We start from the raw sequence: 18,673 nt of genomic DNA on the forward strand, positions 1-18,673 counted from the left end.
CTCGCCAGTTGCACAATGTGTTATTCTAAGAAACACTGAAAAAAATCCTCTGAACTCCTCTTCCAATATCAATGTTGTCAGTGTGATTGTCCCAGACTTTGTGAATATTGACGTTTCACTAAATGTTCACCATGTCTGTATTAAACATTCCAATGAATTCCTATTTATTGTAGTGACGAGCCGTGAAATGCTGTTCGGTGGGTGGTCTAAAACTGTTCTGCTGCTTGTGTCCTTGGCAAGTAGGAACCAGAATTTACATTCAGACTGACTCTACTTCATGATCTGATGCCAAATGCTTTCTCTGTAATGCCTTTCTTACCCATTATTGTTAGCGTTGTCCATTTTGCCTGAATTTGCACAAGGTTGTGAACCATTGAATATTTACGTTCCACCTTTTGTTCGCCCTGTAACCACATCTCTCTGGTGTCTAAATCCCTTTTATCTCTGTGTCACAAATCCATCTCCCTTGTTGCAGAGACTTTGTCCATTAAGAAAAAAAACATAATTTACTCGTTCCTACAATTCCCTGTCACAAATGGATTTGCTGATCTACAGTTTTAGTTAAACTTTGTCCCATCCTGTTCCTTTCTGTTGTCTTCAGTCACATTCCCACGCTGCTCTGATGCTTCACCTTTTCTCTTTGTATTTGGAAACTTCCTTTCACCTGAAGCCTGTCCCTGCATCCTCTCTGTCAGGTTAAAGCCCTGTCCGTAAATCTACCAACGTGATTGGCCAGGACATTGTTCCACTGGAACTGTGCTGGGACCAATCTGGATGGATTTTTTTTTAAAATCAGGTCTGGGATGTGGATGTCTCTGGCTGACCAGCCTTTATTGCCCATCCCTTGCTACCCTTGAGCTAAGCAGCTGGCTCACCCATTTCACAGGGTAATTGAGAGGCAAACACTTTGCTGTGGGTATGTCGTGCAGACCACATGAGAGTGAACTGTTGTCTTTCTCTGAAGGTCAAGTGTTTGGATTTTTATCAATACGTATTTATGGATTGTTATTTCCAATTTATGAAACATATATTCATTTAAAATTCCACATGGTTAGAAGTTAGAAAGAAGAAGGGGGTGGTCACTTTGTTGGGACTGTATTGTATATTTTTGTAGACCCAACAGATACCAGAGGAGCAGCTGTGTAGAGAGATTGTAGATAACTATAGGAATAATAGAGGAGTGCAGGCTGGAGATTTTAATATTCCCTGTATTGACTGGGCCACCTAGAGTATAAAAAGACCTGGACAGAGGGCAATTTTTCACATGTGTCCAAGGGAGGTTCCTAAATCAATATGCAGAGGGCCCTACTCTACTCAGGCAGGTGCAACACTGGACCTCCCTCAGAAAACGAGGTCGGGCAAGTGACTGAAGTGTCATTCAGAGAGCACTTTGGGTCCAGTGTCCACAACTGTCTTTGTTTTAACATAGTTATGGAGAAAGATCAGCAGGTCCACAGATTGAAGAGGAAAACTGGAACAGGGCCAGGTTTGGGGCCATTCTGCAGGATCTGGCCAGCGTCAATGCTGTGAATTTAAAATTGCACAATGCCCAGCTAAAATCCAACTCGCTTTGGAAGCGCTGGTGATCACTGTAACAGATGAAAGGCTTAAACTAAATTTGTTGGATATTATATTCCATGACACTGCCATTCTGTTGATATGAATTCTGTACCTTAGGATTGTGCTCCACAACCACCTGATGAAGAAGCAGTGTTCTGAAAGTTAGTGCTTTCAAATAAACCGGTTGGACTGGAACCGAGTGTCGGGTGATTTTTAACTTTGTACATCCCCAGTCCAACACCGGCACCTCCATATGATGATTCTAATCGATTGGGTGAGTCTGTTTGAAGGAAAAGGAACAACTGGCAAATGGGAGGCTTTTCAAAGTGTGATCTCAAGAATCCAGGACCAGTATGCCCCATTGGGATAAAGGGAAAAGCTGTCAGGGTTAGGGATCCTTGGCTGATGAGGGATAATAAGGCTCTGGTCTTGAAATGAAGACTGCATGCATTGGGTTTAAGATTTCCGTATCTACATATTCTTAAAGACACGATCAATCAGTGGAGACCCTCCAATCCTCTCAGTCCCTGTAACACTCCCAATCTGCAGAGGTCATTCCAATGCCTGTGACTCTTTCAATACAGTTCCTACAAGACCCACTATCGATGTGATATCTTTTCATTGCCACCACCCACCCTGTCAATGTAAGCTCCTCCAGTGTCTCCATCCATCTACTCATTTCCACAATCTTCTCCAGCTCTTCCATGTGTAAACATCACCCTCCCCTACAACCCTTCCCCACTCTGACCAAACTGGAGGAGGTTACTAATGTTCCCTAATCTGTGAAACTGTCTCCAACCAAAATTGCTGTCTTTATCACTTGGAGAATCTGTCTGATTCCACACCCCCTTTATCTAAATAACCTGCAGAACCTAAGCCTTCCTGTGTCTATAAACATCTTCAGTCACGACTACCCTCCATACGTCTATTTGTTTTTCCAATCTGTACAACCCACTTTATCTCTGTACTCAGCTCCATTCACCTGAAACATTCCTGTCTGTGTAAAACACCCCATCCTACCAACATCCTTATCCCTGTAAACTGCTCCATTCCTCCCAACCTCCCCATCTCCATGAACTCCTGTAGGCCCGACAGCTCTCCACATTTCTGTAACCTCCTGTGGCTCTATGCTCCTCCCTCCCTGTGAAAGCACCTCCAGTCCCCACAATTCTCCCAGTCTGGTCATCTGCTCCAGATCAGACCATTGCTGTCTCTGTTACCTCATACAACCTGAGCAACGACTCCTATTTGTGTCACTTCATTCAGATTACATCCTCTCCCACTCCCCGAAACCTCTTGCTGCCATCATAACCCTTGCTATTTAGAACATGGAATAGCACATTCCAGTACAAGCCCTTCCGCCCTCAATATTGTGCTGACCTTTTATCCTACTCTGAAGATGAAACGAACCTACATACCTTACATTTTACTATCATTGATGTGCCTATCCAAGAGTTGCTTAGATGTCTGTAATGTGTCTGAATCTATTACCACGGCTGGCAGTCCATTCCACACACTCACCACACTCTGTGTAAATAACGTACCAGTCCCTTCCATGCCATCAGGATATCCCAACCCAATCTAGTCCTACCTGCCAGCACCTGGCCCATATCCCTCTGATATCTAAGCTAAACCTTCCGCCAATTACCTTAAACGTATGTCCCCTTGTGATAGCCATTTCGCCATGGGAAGTAGTCTCTAGTTATCCTCTCTATCTATGCCTCTCATTCCCTTGTAAACCTCTATCAAGTCACCATTCTTCCTCCTTCGCTGTGATCCGAAAAGCCCTAGCTTCCACAACCTGCCTTCGATGGGCATGCCCTCCAGTCCAGGCAGCATCCTGCTCAATCTCCTCTGCACTGTCTTTAAAGGTTCCATGTCCTCCCTATAATGAAGCGAACAGAACTGTTCACAATATTCGAAGTGTGGTCTAACTGGGGTTCTGTAGAGCTGCAGCAAAATCTCACATCTCTTAAATTCAATCCCCCTGCTAATGAAAGGCAACACACCATCCGCCTTCTTAACAGCCTGTCAACTTGGGTGGGAACCTGAGGGACACAGGATCCCTTTGTTCCTGCACGCTGCTAAGAATCCTGTATTTAACCACGTAAAGTTTTTCTGCAGAATCCTCCAATCTAAAACTATCCCTATCTTTGTAAGTTCCTCCGGTCCCTACAACACTCATAAACTGTGAAACCTCCTCAAGTCCATATATTCCTAATGTCCGCAAAATCCTCCCGTCCTGATGTCCCTCCATATCTCTGTAACCCCCACCATCCTCCAGTGCTCTTCTGGGGAACATTGCAGAGGAAGGAGGAGTTGGAGAGTCTGGGCCATGTTACGAGCTATGAAGGGCTGCAGAACCTGGAGGATGCTACAAATGTCGGAAGGGACGTGGGACTTGCAGAAGGTTAGAGGTTCCGGGATTCATTGAACCTGCAGGATGGGACAGGGGATGGCTTGTGGAACCTGGAGGATATTATGATTTGAACCACAGGTAATTTTTGATTGGACCATTCAGCCGATCTTACAGTCATAGAGATGTACAGCATGGAAACAGACCCTTCATTCCAACCCAGCCATGGCGACAGGATATTCCAACCCAATCTAGTCCCACCTGCCAGTACCTGGCCTATATGCCTCCAAACCCTTTCTATTCATATATCCATCCAAATGCTTCTTAAATGTTGCAATTGTACCATCTGTAAAATTGGCTGAAAGATCCAATCAAACATTACCTGTGGTTCAAATCATAACATCCTCCAGGTTCCACAACCCATTCACGGTCCCATCCTGCAGATCAGATATCCCAACCCAATCTAGTCCCATCTGCGAGCACCCGGCCCCTCTCCCTCTAAACCCTTCCTATTCAGATACCCATCCAGGTGCCTTTTAACTGTTGCAGTTGTACGAGCTTCCACCACTTATTCTGGCAGCTCATTCCATATATGTACTATCCTCTGCGAGAAAAAGTTGCCTCTTTTTATCTTTTATATCTTTCTACTCTCACCCTAAACCCACCCTATAATTCTGGATTCGCATACCCCAGGAGAAAGCCTTTGTCTATTTACCCTATCCATGCCCCTCTTGATTTTATAAACCTCTACGAGGTCACCCTCAGCCTCTGACTCTCCAGGAAAAACAACATCACCTGTTCAAACTCTCCCTATAGCTCATCCCTGGCAACATCCTTGTAAATCTTTTCTGGACCCTTTCAAGTTTCACAAAATCCTTCATTCGGAAGTAGAACAGAGTTGCATGCAGCATTCCAAAAGTGGCCGAACCACTGTCTTGTACAGCCGCAACATGACCTCCCAACTCCTGTAATCAATACTCTGACCAATAAAGGAGTGTATACCAAGCGCCTTCTTCGCTATCCTAACTACCTGTGACTCTACTGTCAAGGAACTCTGGATTTCATTTGTAAGATTTCATAGACAGGTAGAGTGGCCCGAGGTCTTCTGGGTAATGGTAGTTCAGTATAAGCTGGTAGGCAGAGCCAGTGAAGTATTTGCAGTGCTGTCTGATGAATGGTGGAGAGATAATGCACATGTCAAACAGGATATTTTAAGTGCTTATGGATTGCTTATGAAAGGGAAGCCACTACAATTCCCTTTACTGTTCCATCGCTATCTGTCAAAGCTCCTTTAGGTCTATATCCTCCGAATTGTTGAAACCTGCTCTCACCATTGCAACCCCCATTATTTCCTAACATTGTTAAGTCTCTAAAAGCTTTCCTATCAGGTTAATCTCCTCCACTGCATACAACACTCCTAGCCTGTGTAATCTCTTCAATTCCTTCAGTTCCGATATACCGATATATAGGTGTGACTGTTTTGTGGTCATTGTATCCTCATTTATATCTGCAAAAGGGTCTGCTCACTGTAGCACATCCTATGCTCATAAGTGAACCTGGTCTCTCACAAGACTCTCTATCACTCTCTCCTCCAGTCCCAACAAGCTTCCCTATCCCTGTCGTATCTTGCAGCATGCACACCACTCACTCTCTCTGACATACCTTCCAGTGCATAAATTCATCTCTCCTTCTAACTGTATCCAGTCTACAACTTCATCCCTGTACAACATCCTCCAGTCCATATACTCCTCTCTATTGCTGCAGCATTCTCCAGCTTATATCATCTTCCATGTGCTTGGAACATTCTCCAGTCCATACCACCCTCCCTTTCCCTGTAATACTCTCCAGTCCATACCATCCTCCCTATCGCTGTGATATTCTCCAGATCCCACAACTCTTGTTAAATATACGACATCCTGGAATCCTGTGAATGTTTCTACGCCCTGATCAACATAATCCATATAACGATCCACAACCCTATACACATTCCTATCTCTGGAATCTAATCAAAGACGCTTTTTCTCTCTAACTTCCTCCAAACAATAAAATGTTTTCTCCTGCGAACATTCTGTAGCAACTGTAACTTTGTTTAACCCTGCAACATTGTCACTCCCCCAAACATCTCTCCCACTCTGTGCCCTCTGACCATCCCTCAAAGGCCCTCTCTCAGTGACACGCGCCATGCATTTGCAACAAGGCAGATGGAATGACAGCATTAACCGAAGGGAACAGATATGATCGAACTGTTATTGTGGTGGTGTAGCTGCAGAATGATCATGACAGCAATGTGATTATTGAGGGGTTGTAGGGATTTAGGCAGGATCAGCAAAAAACCAAACAAGGGTCCCGTTCTGGTGTGAAGAAAGGACGCAGTCAGTGCATTCGTGAGACAGCCAATTTAATCTGGGAATCAAAATATAGAGTCGTTTTGAATGGACAGCTTCCAAATAGCAAGGGGGATCTGGAAGATCAAATCACAATCCATGCTCGTTGGTAAGTTGGATACAATATTTTCTTGGTGATAGTAGACAGAGGCATGTGGAGTGGTCAATTTCTGATTGGACGTCTGTGGCCAATGCTGTTTCACAAGGATCAGTGCTGCGATGTCTGTGTGTAATTTATATCTGTGAGTCAGATGAAAAGGTCAGCAGTTTGAGTGGTAATTTTGCAGATGACATTTGGAAAGGCATGTAATGATTAGGGATAGTTCGGGGAATTGTGGATAGTGAGGAAGAGTGTTAAAGGTTGCAGCACTATGTAGATCAGCTGGAATGCTGTGCAGAGAAATCGCAAATCGAATTTCATCAGGACAAGTGTGAAGTGATGCATTTATGAAGTCAAATGGAATAGAGAAGTACACTAATTGACTAGTTGGAAACATTGATAAACAGAGAGACATTGGAAGCAAATCCATAGCTCTCTAAAAATAACAACACAACAGGATGTGGTGGTAGAGGGGGAGTATGGTATGCTTACCTTTATTGGGCACAGTATTGAGTACAGATGTTGTGACTGAATGAAACTTCATTTGACCATGTTTGGAAGGTTGCGTGTCATTCTCATCGACACACCACAGGAAGGATGTGGAGGTTTTGGGGAAAGTGTAACAGAGGGTTGGCAGAATGTTGCCTGGATGAGAATGTGTTGACTGTAAGGAGGATGGACGAAGTTGGATTGTTTTGCGAGAATATCGGAGACTGAGGGGTGACCTGGTACAGGTATATAGCATGAGGAGAGGCTTCAATAATGTGGATAGTTGGAATCCTCCTTCCAATGTAGAAATATCAAATACTCGGGTGCCTCAGTTTAAGGTGAGAGTGAGAAGTTTAAAGTGAGATGAATGAGGCCAGTTGTCTTTACCGAGAGGGTGGGAGAGGTGGCAACAAGAGCAAACATTTGAAGGGCATTTAGACAGAAACATGAACAGACAGAGAATAGAGGGATATCGCCCATGTGCAGGCAGATGGGATTAGTTGAGAATAGCATCATGGTCAGCACAGCCATGGTGGGCCGAAGGGCCTATTACTCTGCTGTACTGCTCGATTTTCTAACTTAACGACATCTAACTTGTCAAAGCCCCTGCGAATCCTGGATGTTTCATTCAATTTCTCTCCCATTCTTCAAAACCCCAATAGGTTCAAGGGCAATCTACTCCACCTCTTCTCATTGGAAAATCCCGCCATCTCCAGGATCAGCCGAGCGAACCTTCCCTGGCCTGCCTCCAACACAAGAATGTCTTTCCTTAGGGCACACGTACTGTTCAATATAATCTAGGTGTGGTCTGACTTGTACCTTGCATCGTTTTAACAAGACCTCCCTATCTTTAGACTCCATTCCCTTTGTAATAAATGGCAGCATCTGATTTGCCTTCTCTATTACCTGCTGATCCTGTAAGCTACCTGTTTCACAAGGATTCCCAAAATCCTTTGTGCAGTCAGTCTGAAACCAAACGGTGTTAGCCTGACAGTAAGTCGGGAACGTGCTGGAATGTGCTATAAAGAATATGACAATAAATGAGAACTAGATACTTAGAAACAATGTAGGATGTATGATTTTATAAAAGGGGAATATTTTTAAATCTGTTGGATTCTATATTTTGGTGTGACCATAAATGGCAGAATAGATAAGGGTGGGGGAGGCTAGTTGCGGTAGAGGGATATTTGAAATTTCAGAAGCATTCTGACAAGTTTCAACAAGGACAAAGAATTAGCTCGTGAGAGAATAGGGCCCCTGAAAGGTCAATGAGGCTGTCTGTGTGGAATCACTGCTGATGGGGGAGATACTGAACACATATTTTGTTTTTGGATTTACTGTGGTGAAAGACATGGAAGCTCGGGAACTTGGGAAAATACATCGTGATGTCTTGAAAAGAGTTCACATTGGAGAACAGGAGGTGCTGGATGTCTTAAAATGCAATAAGTTAGATAAAACCTTGGGACATGATCAGATGTATCCCAGCGCCTTGTGAGAAGCGAGGGAGGAAATTACAGGACCCCTTCCAGAGATATTTGTATCATTGACAGCTACTACGGACCAGTGAGACTGATGGCAGGGTGGTAAGTTGTTGTAGGAGATTCTGAGAGAAACGATCATCGTGCATTTGGAAAGGTAAGGACAGATTAACGATCATCAGCATGGCTTTGTACACGGGAAATCATGCCTCAAACCTGTGTGTGGAGGTAGACAAGTGAGAGATCAAAGCAGAGCAGTACACGACGTCCACATGAACTTTATCAAGGCCTTTGACAAGGTTCTGCATGGCAGACTGGTTAGTAAGTTTAGATCAGACATAACCAGGGAGCGTTCACTAACTGGATACAAAACAGATTGACGGTCGGAGACAGAGCATTTTTATAGAGGGTTTCTGCTCAAACTGCAGGTCTGTGGCCAATGGTGTGCCATGGGGTTCGGTGCTGGGTCACTGTTGTGCATCATTTACATAAACAGTTTGGATGATAATACAGGAGCCATGGTTAGCAAGTTTGTGTGAGACTGAAATTTGTGATAAAATGGACAGTGAAGTGGGTTATCGAAGAGTACAATGGGATCAACAGTACTGCTGGACCACTGAGGTTAGGAATAACAGGTGGAGAAATGCAAGATGTTGTATTGTGGTAAAGCAGACCAGGCTGGACTTGTACAATTAATGTTCGGGCCCTGTACTGTTGTCAATCAGTGACCCAGGGATGCAGGTACACTGTTTTTTGAAAGTAGCCTCACGAGCAGACAGGCTGGTGAAGCAGGGGTTTGGGAGGGTTACCCTTCATTAGGCAGAGCATTGAGAGAGGGAGTTGGGATGTCATGGTGTATCTGTACAGGACATTAGTGAGGCCTCTGTATAAGCATTGTTGATTATCTGGGAAAAATCAACTTGTTCACGTATGTCCATTAGAGAGGGACATCTAGCATTCTTACCTGGTCTGGCTCATATGTGACTCCAGTCCCACAGCAATATGGTGGCTCTGAGCTGCCTCTGGGCAATTAGCAGGAGGGCAATGGATGCTGGTCCAACCGGTGACATCCTTAGGCCGTGAATGAATCAATGAGAATACATATGTCCATCCCTACCTTTGCAACCAGCTCTAGCTGCAGCAATCCGTACTGGCTTTGTCATGTTGTTCAAGACTTTGCCCCTCTCTGTAACACTCTCACCACCCCCAGCACCTTCAATTCTCCCTGTTCCACTACTCTGATTAAACACTGACAATATTTCCTCTTCCTAGTGCACTCCTCCACATTTCTAAATGTTGGTTACTTCAGAATTGATCGTTTTTTTTTCATCTCTTAATCAAATCGGCCAAGACCGTCTGAAGTGGGGAAGGAGCATTGGGAAGGTGTCGAGCACCTCGAGACTTTCTGTGGGGAAAACGGGAATCCAGGAGAAAACAGCACAAGGAGAGCGCTGTCATATCAACGCCCCACCCACCCTCTTTCCATGTCCACCTTCTGCCTCAAGTGTAACAGAGTCTGTGGAAGGCCACATCAGTCTGTACAGCCAACTCCAGACTCCCCCACCCCCACTGAGAGTGGGAGAGAGTCAGCCTCATCTGTGACCCACCGCCAAAGAGATGATGAGATAGGAAGGTTGAATCCCCTCACAATTATCCCAGTGCCTTTGTTACAAATTCAAACAATTACCTGTTAATGCAGCGTCTCATAATGTGATATCACTCAGTATCTCTCCATGTGGTATCCCTCGCTGTGTCGGTCTATTTGCTGCCTCTGTCAGCATTTCTCCCTCTTACAGATGTTCTGAGATCCTGAGTCAACAGAATTGTCCATTCCAGAGACATGCAGCAGCACAGGCAAGGGATGGAGACTGGGATTATCGAGATCTCTGCTGGACTCTGTGCCACTCTGCATGTGTTATGCTCATTGCATCAGTCTAATTTCCCATTCTGTCTATTTCTGTCTCATGCAGGTCCTCAGAATGTTCCTAACTCCTGTCTCATCCATCACATCATGGAAACTGGTTGGTCAGCCAGAGAGGGATGGAGAGGGAGATCTGGAGACTTCAGTAATCCCTGCAGCCGGTAAGATCACTCACAGTAAACAGCACAGGGTGGAGGTAGTAGACTTCTATATTCAGACCTGGAAGACCGGACATAGATACAGAACTGGGTAAGGAACAGCAACATTCTACGCTTCATTCCCACCATCTTGTGAGGGTCTTGCTTTCACCTCTTCTTACTGGTCCTCAATGCGACAGCACAGGGATCACAGGCACCAATCCTGGCCAATGCTGTGTTAGTGATCTCTGTAATATTCTCCAGTCCCGATAATCCTTCCTCTGTCTGGAATCTCCTCTAGTCCACATCATTCTCTCTGTCTCTGTCTCTGTCTCTGTCTCTGTCTCTGTCAGGTTCTCCAGTCCCTAACACCCTAATCCCTAACCTTCTCCAGTAGATACTAAATTCCTTCATCCCTGTAAACCCTGACAGTCCTGTCTATCCCTGTAAGCTCCTCCCACCAATACCACCCTCCGTGTCAATGTATTTGTCTTTAACCTCTCCATCCGTCCCGACCTATGTAATCTTCTCCAGCTCCGACAACCCTTCATTAGCTGTGAAAAATTTGTAATCTCCTTAGCCTTCTCCAATTCTTTGATCTTTATCTTGTTAAATTTCACCCTCATTCCCGACACCATACCCCTCCCGACCACAGGAACCTCTTTCAGTTTGTGCAACCCTCCCCATTTGTGTAACTGTCTCCAACCCAGCAACCTGGCATTCTCCATTGCCTTCCTATCTATGTAGCCTCCAGAGTCTAGAAGCCTTCTTATTTCTGTAAATGTCTTCAGTCACGACAACCTTCCATATCTCTGTTAGTGTACACAATAATCTCCTAGATGAAACAGCCCCCTGTCTGTGCCTCTCAGTCTGCCTGCCTCTTCCTTTCTCCATCCCTATCCCTATCTCCAGAATCTAATCCAGCTCCCTCTATCCCTGTAAATTCCTCCAATCCCCAAACACCTTTGTCCCATTGACATTCTTTACCAGATGTAACTCTGTTTAATTCTAAGCCTCCCTATCTCTGTAACCTCTACCCATCTGTTCAACCCCCCAGTACTGAGGAATGACTCCCTGTATTCGTCATAAGGCAGATGGAATGACAGTGAACAGATATGATGGAACTGTCATTCCGGAGATGTAGCTGCAGAATGTCCATCGCTGGGAAGTGAATACTGAAGGGTTGTTTCGATAGAGTCATAGAGTCGGAGAGATGTGCAGCATGGAAACCGACCCTTCGGTCCAACCCATCTATGCTGAGCAGATATTCCAACCCAATCTAGTCCCAATAGGCAGACTAGGCAAAAAGCCAACAAGTTGTGAAGGAAGGATGAGTTTAATGCATCAATGAGGCAGTCATGTGGATCTGAATATCAAAAGTAGAGCTGAGAATAAACAAACAGCAGCAACCGTTAGCAGGAATTCGTTTGTAGGCACCAAACAGTGATGGGAATGTCAATATGGTTACAGTCCGGACACTGAATGTACTTATGGCAAGGGCAGTACAGTAACTGTGTGTGACAGTGGTCTCCATGCCGACTGATACAGCAACGAGCCTGTTGGATTGAATTTGTTGGTGTGAATATAAATGGCAGAATTGTAAGGGTGTAGGAGGGGTGTACTGGTATAGGGGATATGGTGTATTTGAATTATCAGAAGCCTTTATGCAAGTTTCAATAAGGGCGAAAGAGTAACTTGGGAGAGAATAGGGCCCCTTAAAGATCAATAAGGTCACCTTTGTGTGGAACCAGAGGAGATGGGTGAGATATTAGACAAAACAGTCTTGTCAGTATTTACTGTGGAGAAAGACATGGAAGCTCAGGAAGTTGGGGACATAAATCGTGATGTGTTGGAAAGAATCCTCACCAGAGAAGAGAAAGTGCTGGAATCTTACAACAAATAAAGGTCGATCAGTCTTCAGTAGCTCATTAGGTCGATCCTAGAATATTGTGGGAAGCTAGGGAAGAGATTGCAGGATCCCTTACAGAGATATGTATATTATCAACAGGGACAGTGAGATGTTGGAAGTCTGGAGGTTGTCTAATGATGTTCCATCACTGAAGGACGGCAGGGAAAAGCTAGGAAATTACAGCCTCGTGAGACCAGTGATGGGGAAGTTGTTGGAGGAGATTCTGAGAGAAAAGAGATCCTTACATTTACAAAGGCAAGGGCTGATTCGAGATGGTCAGCATGACTTTGTGAGTGGGAAACCACGTTTCACAAACAGGATTGACTCTTCGAGGAGGTGGCCAAAGATAGATGAACGCAGAGCAGTCAACGTTGTCCACATGGACTTTAGCATCTAGTCAAGAGGAAGGAGGAAGTTTACTTAAGGTCGAGGAAGCAAGGATCAGACAGGGCTCCAGAGAGTTACATTGGGTGGCACGGTGTCTCTGTGGTTAGCACTGCGACCTCATAGCACCACGGACTCCATTTCGATTCCAGCCTCAGGTGACTGTCTGTGGGGTGTTTGCGCATTCTCCCTGTGGGTTTCCTCCAGGTGCTCCGGTTTCCGCCCCACAGCCCAAAGATGTGCCAGTGTGGTGGCTTAGCCATGCTAAACTACCCATAGTGATTCGGGATGGGTAGGTTTGGGGCATTAGACAGGTCAAATGGAGAGTAATAGGGTGGGGAATGGGGCTGGGTTGGATACTGTTTGGAGGGTTGATATGGAGGTGTTGGGCCAAATGGCCCGTTTCCACACAGTAGGGATTCTCTGAAGGTACCAGGAAGGAACCAAGAGATGGACTTAGGGCAACTAGAGGGGGGCATGAAAAAGCATTGTTGGGAAGGATTAAGGAAAACCGCGAGGCATTCTCCACTTATGGGAGGAGCAAGAGGATGTTCAGAGTGAGGATAAGGCCAATCTGGGATAGTGGAAGGAACTTGTGCCTGGAGTCACAGGAGGTAGAGGAGGTCCTTAATGAATACTATGCCTCAGTATTCACTGCTGAGAAGGGTCTTGTCGTTTGTGAGGACAGCGTGAAACAGGCTGATGTACGTGAACAGGTGGATGTTACGTAGGAGGATATGCTGAGAATTTTGTAAAAGATAAGGATACATAAGTCACTGAACCAGACTGGATGCGTCGAAAGTTACTACAGGAACTGAGGGAGTGGATTGCTGAGCACCTGGTGATGACCTTTGCACCCTCACTGTCCACTGTAGTCGGACCAGATGATTGAAGGCCAGAAAATATTATTCCCTTGTTCAGGAAAGTGAATAGGGATAATCCTGGGAATTGAACACCTGTCAGTCTTATGTCTGTGGTGTGCAGATTATTGGAGAGGACTCTGGGAGACAGGATTTATTATTCCTTGGAAAACCATAGTTTGATTCGAGATAGTCAGCATGGTTTTGTAAGGGGCAGGTCATGCCTTACAAGTCTTATTGAATCTTTAGAGAATGTGACAAAACATCTTTATGGCTCATTCAGAAAGTACAGAGGCATGGGGTACAGGGAAACCTGTCTGTCTGGATACAGGATTACTGGCCCACAGAAGACAGAGGGTGATGATAGATGGAAAGCATTCATCCTGGTGCTCAGTGACCAGTGGTTTTCTGCAGGGAGAGGTTACAGGACCTCTGCTCTTTGTGATTTTATGAATGACTTGGATGTGTGAGTGAAAGAGTCCGTTAGTAAGTTTCCCAATGACAGAAAGGCTGGTGGAGTGGTTGATAGTGTGGAGGGCTGTTGTAGGTTGCAATGGAACATTGACAGGATGCAGAGTTGGGCTGAGAAATGGCAGATGGAGTTCAATCTGGGAAAAGTGTGAAGTCATTCACTTTGAAGATTGAATTTGAATGCAGAATACAGAGTTAACGGCAGGATCTTTGGCAGTGTGGAGGAACAGAGGGATCTTGGGTTCCAAGTCCATAGATTCCTCAAAGTAGCCACCCAAGCTGATTGGCTTGTTAAGAAGCAATATATTGTGTGGGATTTCATTAGTTTGGGGATTCAGTTTGAAAGCTGTGAGGTTATGCTGCAGCTGTACAGAGCCCTGGTTAGACCCCACTTGGAATATTGTGTTCAGATTTGGTCCCTTCATTGCAGGAAGGATGTGGAAGCTTTAGAGAGGGTAACGAGGAGATTTAACAGGATGCTGCCTGGACTGGAGGGCATGTCTTATGAAGAGAGGTTGAGGGAGCTAAGGCTTTTCTCATTGGAGTGAAGAAGGATGAGGGGTGACTTGACAGAGGTGAACAAGGTGATGAGAGTCATAGACAGAGTGAATAGAGAGAGATATTTTTTACCCTCATATAAATAGTTATTACCATGGGGTATAATTTTTGGGTGATTAGTGGATGGTTTAGGGGAGATTTTAGAGGTAGGTTCGTTACATACAGAGTGGTAGCTGAGTGGAATGTACTGCCAGCGGTGGCGGTAAAATTAGATGCATTAGGGACATTTAATATTCTTCTGGATAGGCACATGGATGATAATAAAATGAATGGTATGGAAGTTAGAGTCCTAGAGATGTACAACATGGAAACAGACACTTCAGTTCAACCCATCCATGCTGACCAGATATCCCAACCCAATCTAGTCCCACCTGCCAGCACCCGGTCCATATCCCTCCAAACCCCTACTTTTCATATACCCATCCAAATACCTCTTAAATGTTGCAATAATACCAGTCTCCACCACTTCCTCTGGCAGCTCATTCCATACACATACCACACTCTGTGTGAAAAAAGTTGCCCCTTAGGTCTCTTTTATATCTTTCCCCTTTCATCCATAAACTATGCCCTCTCGTCCTGGACACCCCAACCCCAGGGAAAAGACTTTGTCTATTTACCCTATCCATGTCCCTCTATTTTTTTGTAAACCTCTATAATGTCACCCCTCAGCCTCCGACACTCCAGGAAAACAGCCCCAGCCTGTTCAGCCTCTCCCTGTGGCTCAAATCCTCCAGCCCTGGCAGCATCCTTGTAAATCTTTTCTGAAGCCTTTCAAGTTTCCCAACATATTTCCGATAGGAAGGAGATCAAAATTGCATGCAATATTCCAACAGTGGCCTAACCATTGTCCTGTACAGCCGCAACATGACCTCCCAACTCCTGTACTCAATACTCTGACCAATAAAGGAAAGCATACCAAACACCTTCTTCACTATCCTATCTATCTGCGACTCCACTTTCAAGGTGCTATGAACTTTTACCTCAAGGTCTCTTGGTTCAGCAACACTCCCTAGGACCTTACCATTAAGTGTATAAGTCCTGTTAAGATTTGCTTTCCCAAAATGCAGCACTTCGCATTTATCTGAATTAAACTCTATCTGCCACATTTATTTTTGATCTTCTGGTCGGATAAAAGATTGGCATGTCATCACGGCCGAAGGGTCTTGTGCTGTGTTCTACATGTCGTGTGTTAAACTTGGTAATCTGCTCAGATCAGTGTAAAAGGATATGGCGTTCAGGAGAAGCTAGTCAACTGGACAGAAAATTGGCTTGATGGTAGGAGACAGAGGGTGATGGGAGACATGTTGTTTTTCTGACTGGAAACATTTGACCAGTGGTGGAGAGGGTCCACTGTTGTTTGTCATTTGGATAAATGGTTTGGATGAGAATATTGTTAAATATGTTAAGTTTTTTGGGTGACACTGAAATTGGTGGTAAACTGAACAGTGATGAAGGTTAACAAGCTGAACAGTACTGCTGGGATAGTGGGCTGAAGAATAGCAGATGGAGTTTAATTAGATAAAGGTGAGGTGTTCCATTTTGGTGAAACAAACCAGGGTGGGACTTGTGCAGTTAATGTTCGGGCCCTGGGAATGTTGTCAGTCAGTGACTCAGGTAGTCAGTTCTTTGAAAGTGGTGTCACAGGTAGACAGGCTGGTGAAGCAGGCATTTGGAGAGGTTACCTTCATTGGAGAGAGCATTGAGAATAGGAGTTGGGATGTCGTGTTGTATCTGTACAAGACATTGGTCAGGTTACCATAAAAGCGTTGTTGATCAGTGGGAAGAACTCATCTGGTTCACGGACCTCCTTTTGTGTAGACCATCTGACATTTTAACCTGGCCTGGCTAACATGACACTCCAGACCCATTGCAATATGGCTAACTCTGAGTTCTAGTTTCTAACTTCACGGTATCCACCCTGTCAAAGCCCCTCAGAATCCTGGATGTTTCATTCAATTTCTCTCCCATTCTTCAAAACCCCAATGGGTTCAAGGGCAATCTACTCCACCTCTTCTCATTAGAAAATCCCGCCATCGCCAGGATCAGCCGAGTGAACCTTCCCTGGCCTGCCTCCAACACAAGAATGTCTTTCCTTAGGGCATGCATACTGCTCATTATAATCTAGGTGTGGTCTGACTTGTACCTTGCATCATTTTAGCAAGACCTCCCTATACTTAGACTCCATTCCCTTTGCCTTCTCGATTACCTGCTGATCCTGGAAGCTACCTGTTTCAGATTGATTCACAAGGATTCCCCAAATCCTTTGTGCAGTCAGTCTGAACCAAGCGGTGTTAGCCTGACAGTAAGTCGGGAACGTGCTGGAATGTGTTTTCAAGGATATGATAATAAATGATAACTAGATACTTAGAAACAATGGGAGATGTATGATTTTATAAAAGGTGAATATTTTTAAATCTGTTGGATTCTATAATTTGGTGTGACCATAAATGCAGAATAGATAAGGTTGGGGGAGGCTAGTTGCGGTAGAGGGATATTTGAAATTTCAGAAGCATTTTGACAAGTTTCAACAGGGGCTAAAAATTAGCTCGTGAGAGAATAGGGCCCCTGAAAGGTCAATGAGGCTGTCTGTGTGGAATCACTGCTGATGGGGGAGATACTGAACAGATATTTTGTGTTAGGATTTACTGTGGTGAAAGACATGGAAGCTCGGGAACTTGGGAAAATACATCGTGATGTCTTGAAAGAGTGCACATTGGAGAACAGGAGGTGCTGGATGTCTTAAAATGCGATAAGTTAGATAAAACCTTGGGACATGGTCAGATGTATCCCAGCGCCTTGTGAGAAGCGAGGGAGGAAATTACAGGACCCCTTCCAGAGATATTTGTATCACCGACAGCTACTACGGACCAGTGAGACTGATGGCAGGGTGGTAAGTTGTTGTAGGAGATTCTGAGGAAAACGATCATCGTACATTTGGAAAGGTAAGGACAGATTAACGATCATCAGCATGGCTTTGTACATGGGAAATCACGCCTCAAACCTGAGTGTTGAGGTCGACAAGTGAGAGGTCAAAGCAGAGCAGTACACGATGTCCACATGAACTTTATCAAGGCCTTTGACAAGGTTCTGCATGGCAGACTGGTTAGTAAGTTTAGATCAGACATAACCAGGGAGCGTTCACTAACTGGATACAAAACAGGATTGAAGTAGGAGACAGAGCATGTTCATAGAGGGTTGCTGCTCAAACTGCAGGCCTGTGACCAACGGTGTGCCATGGGGTTCGGTGCTGGGTCACTGTTGTGCATCATTTATATAAACAGTTTGAATGATAATAATGGAGCCATGGTTAGCAAGTTTGTGAGTGAGACTGAAATTGGTGATAATGTGGACAGTGAAGAGGGTTATCGAAGAGTACAATGGGATCAACAGTACTGCTGGACCAGTGAGGTTAGGAATAACAGGTGGAGAAATGCAAGGTGTTGTATTGTGGTAAAGCAGACCAGGCTGGACTTGTACAATTAATGTTCGGGCCCTGTACTGTTGTCAATCAGTGACCCAGGGATGCAGGTACACAGTTTTTTGAAAGTAGAGTCACGGGTAGACAGGCTGGTGAAGCAGGCGTTTGGGATGGTTACCCTTCATTGGGCAGAGCATTGAGAGTAGGAGTTGGGATGTCATGGTGTATCTGTACAGGACATTAGTGAGGCCTCTGTATAAGCATTGTTGATTATCTGGGAAAAATCAACTTGTTCACGTATGTCCATTAGAGAGGGATATCTGGCATTCTTACCTGGTCTGGCTCACATGTGACTCCAGTCCCACAGCAATATGACTGACTCTGAGCTGCCTCTGGGCAATTAGCAGGAGGGCAATATATGCTGGTCCAACCGGTGACATCCTTAGGCCGTGAATGAATCAACGAAAAATGCAGATGTCTATCCCTCCCTTTGCAAACAGCTCTAGCTGCAGCAATCCGTGCTGGCTTTGTAATGTTGTTCAGGCCTTTGCCCCTCTCTGTAACACCCTCACCAACTCCAGCACCTTCAATTCTCCCTGTTCCACTACTCTGATTAAACACGACAATATTTCCTCTTCCTACTGCACT

Source organism: Chiloscyllium punctatum, chromosome 13, assembly GCF_047496795.1.
Source record: "Chiloscyllium punctatum isolate Juve2018m chromosome 13, sChiPun1.3, whole genome shotgun sequence".
NCBI lineage: Eukaryota > Metazoa > Chordata > Chondrichthyes > Orectolobiformes > Hemiscylliidae > Chiloscyllium > Chiloscyllium punctatum.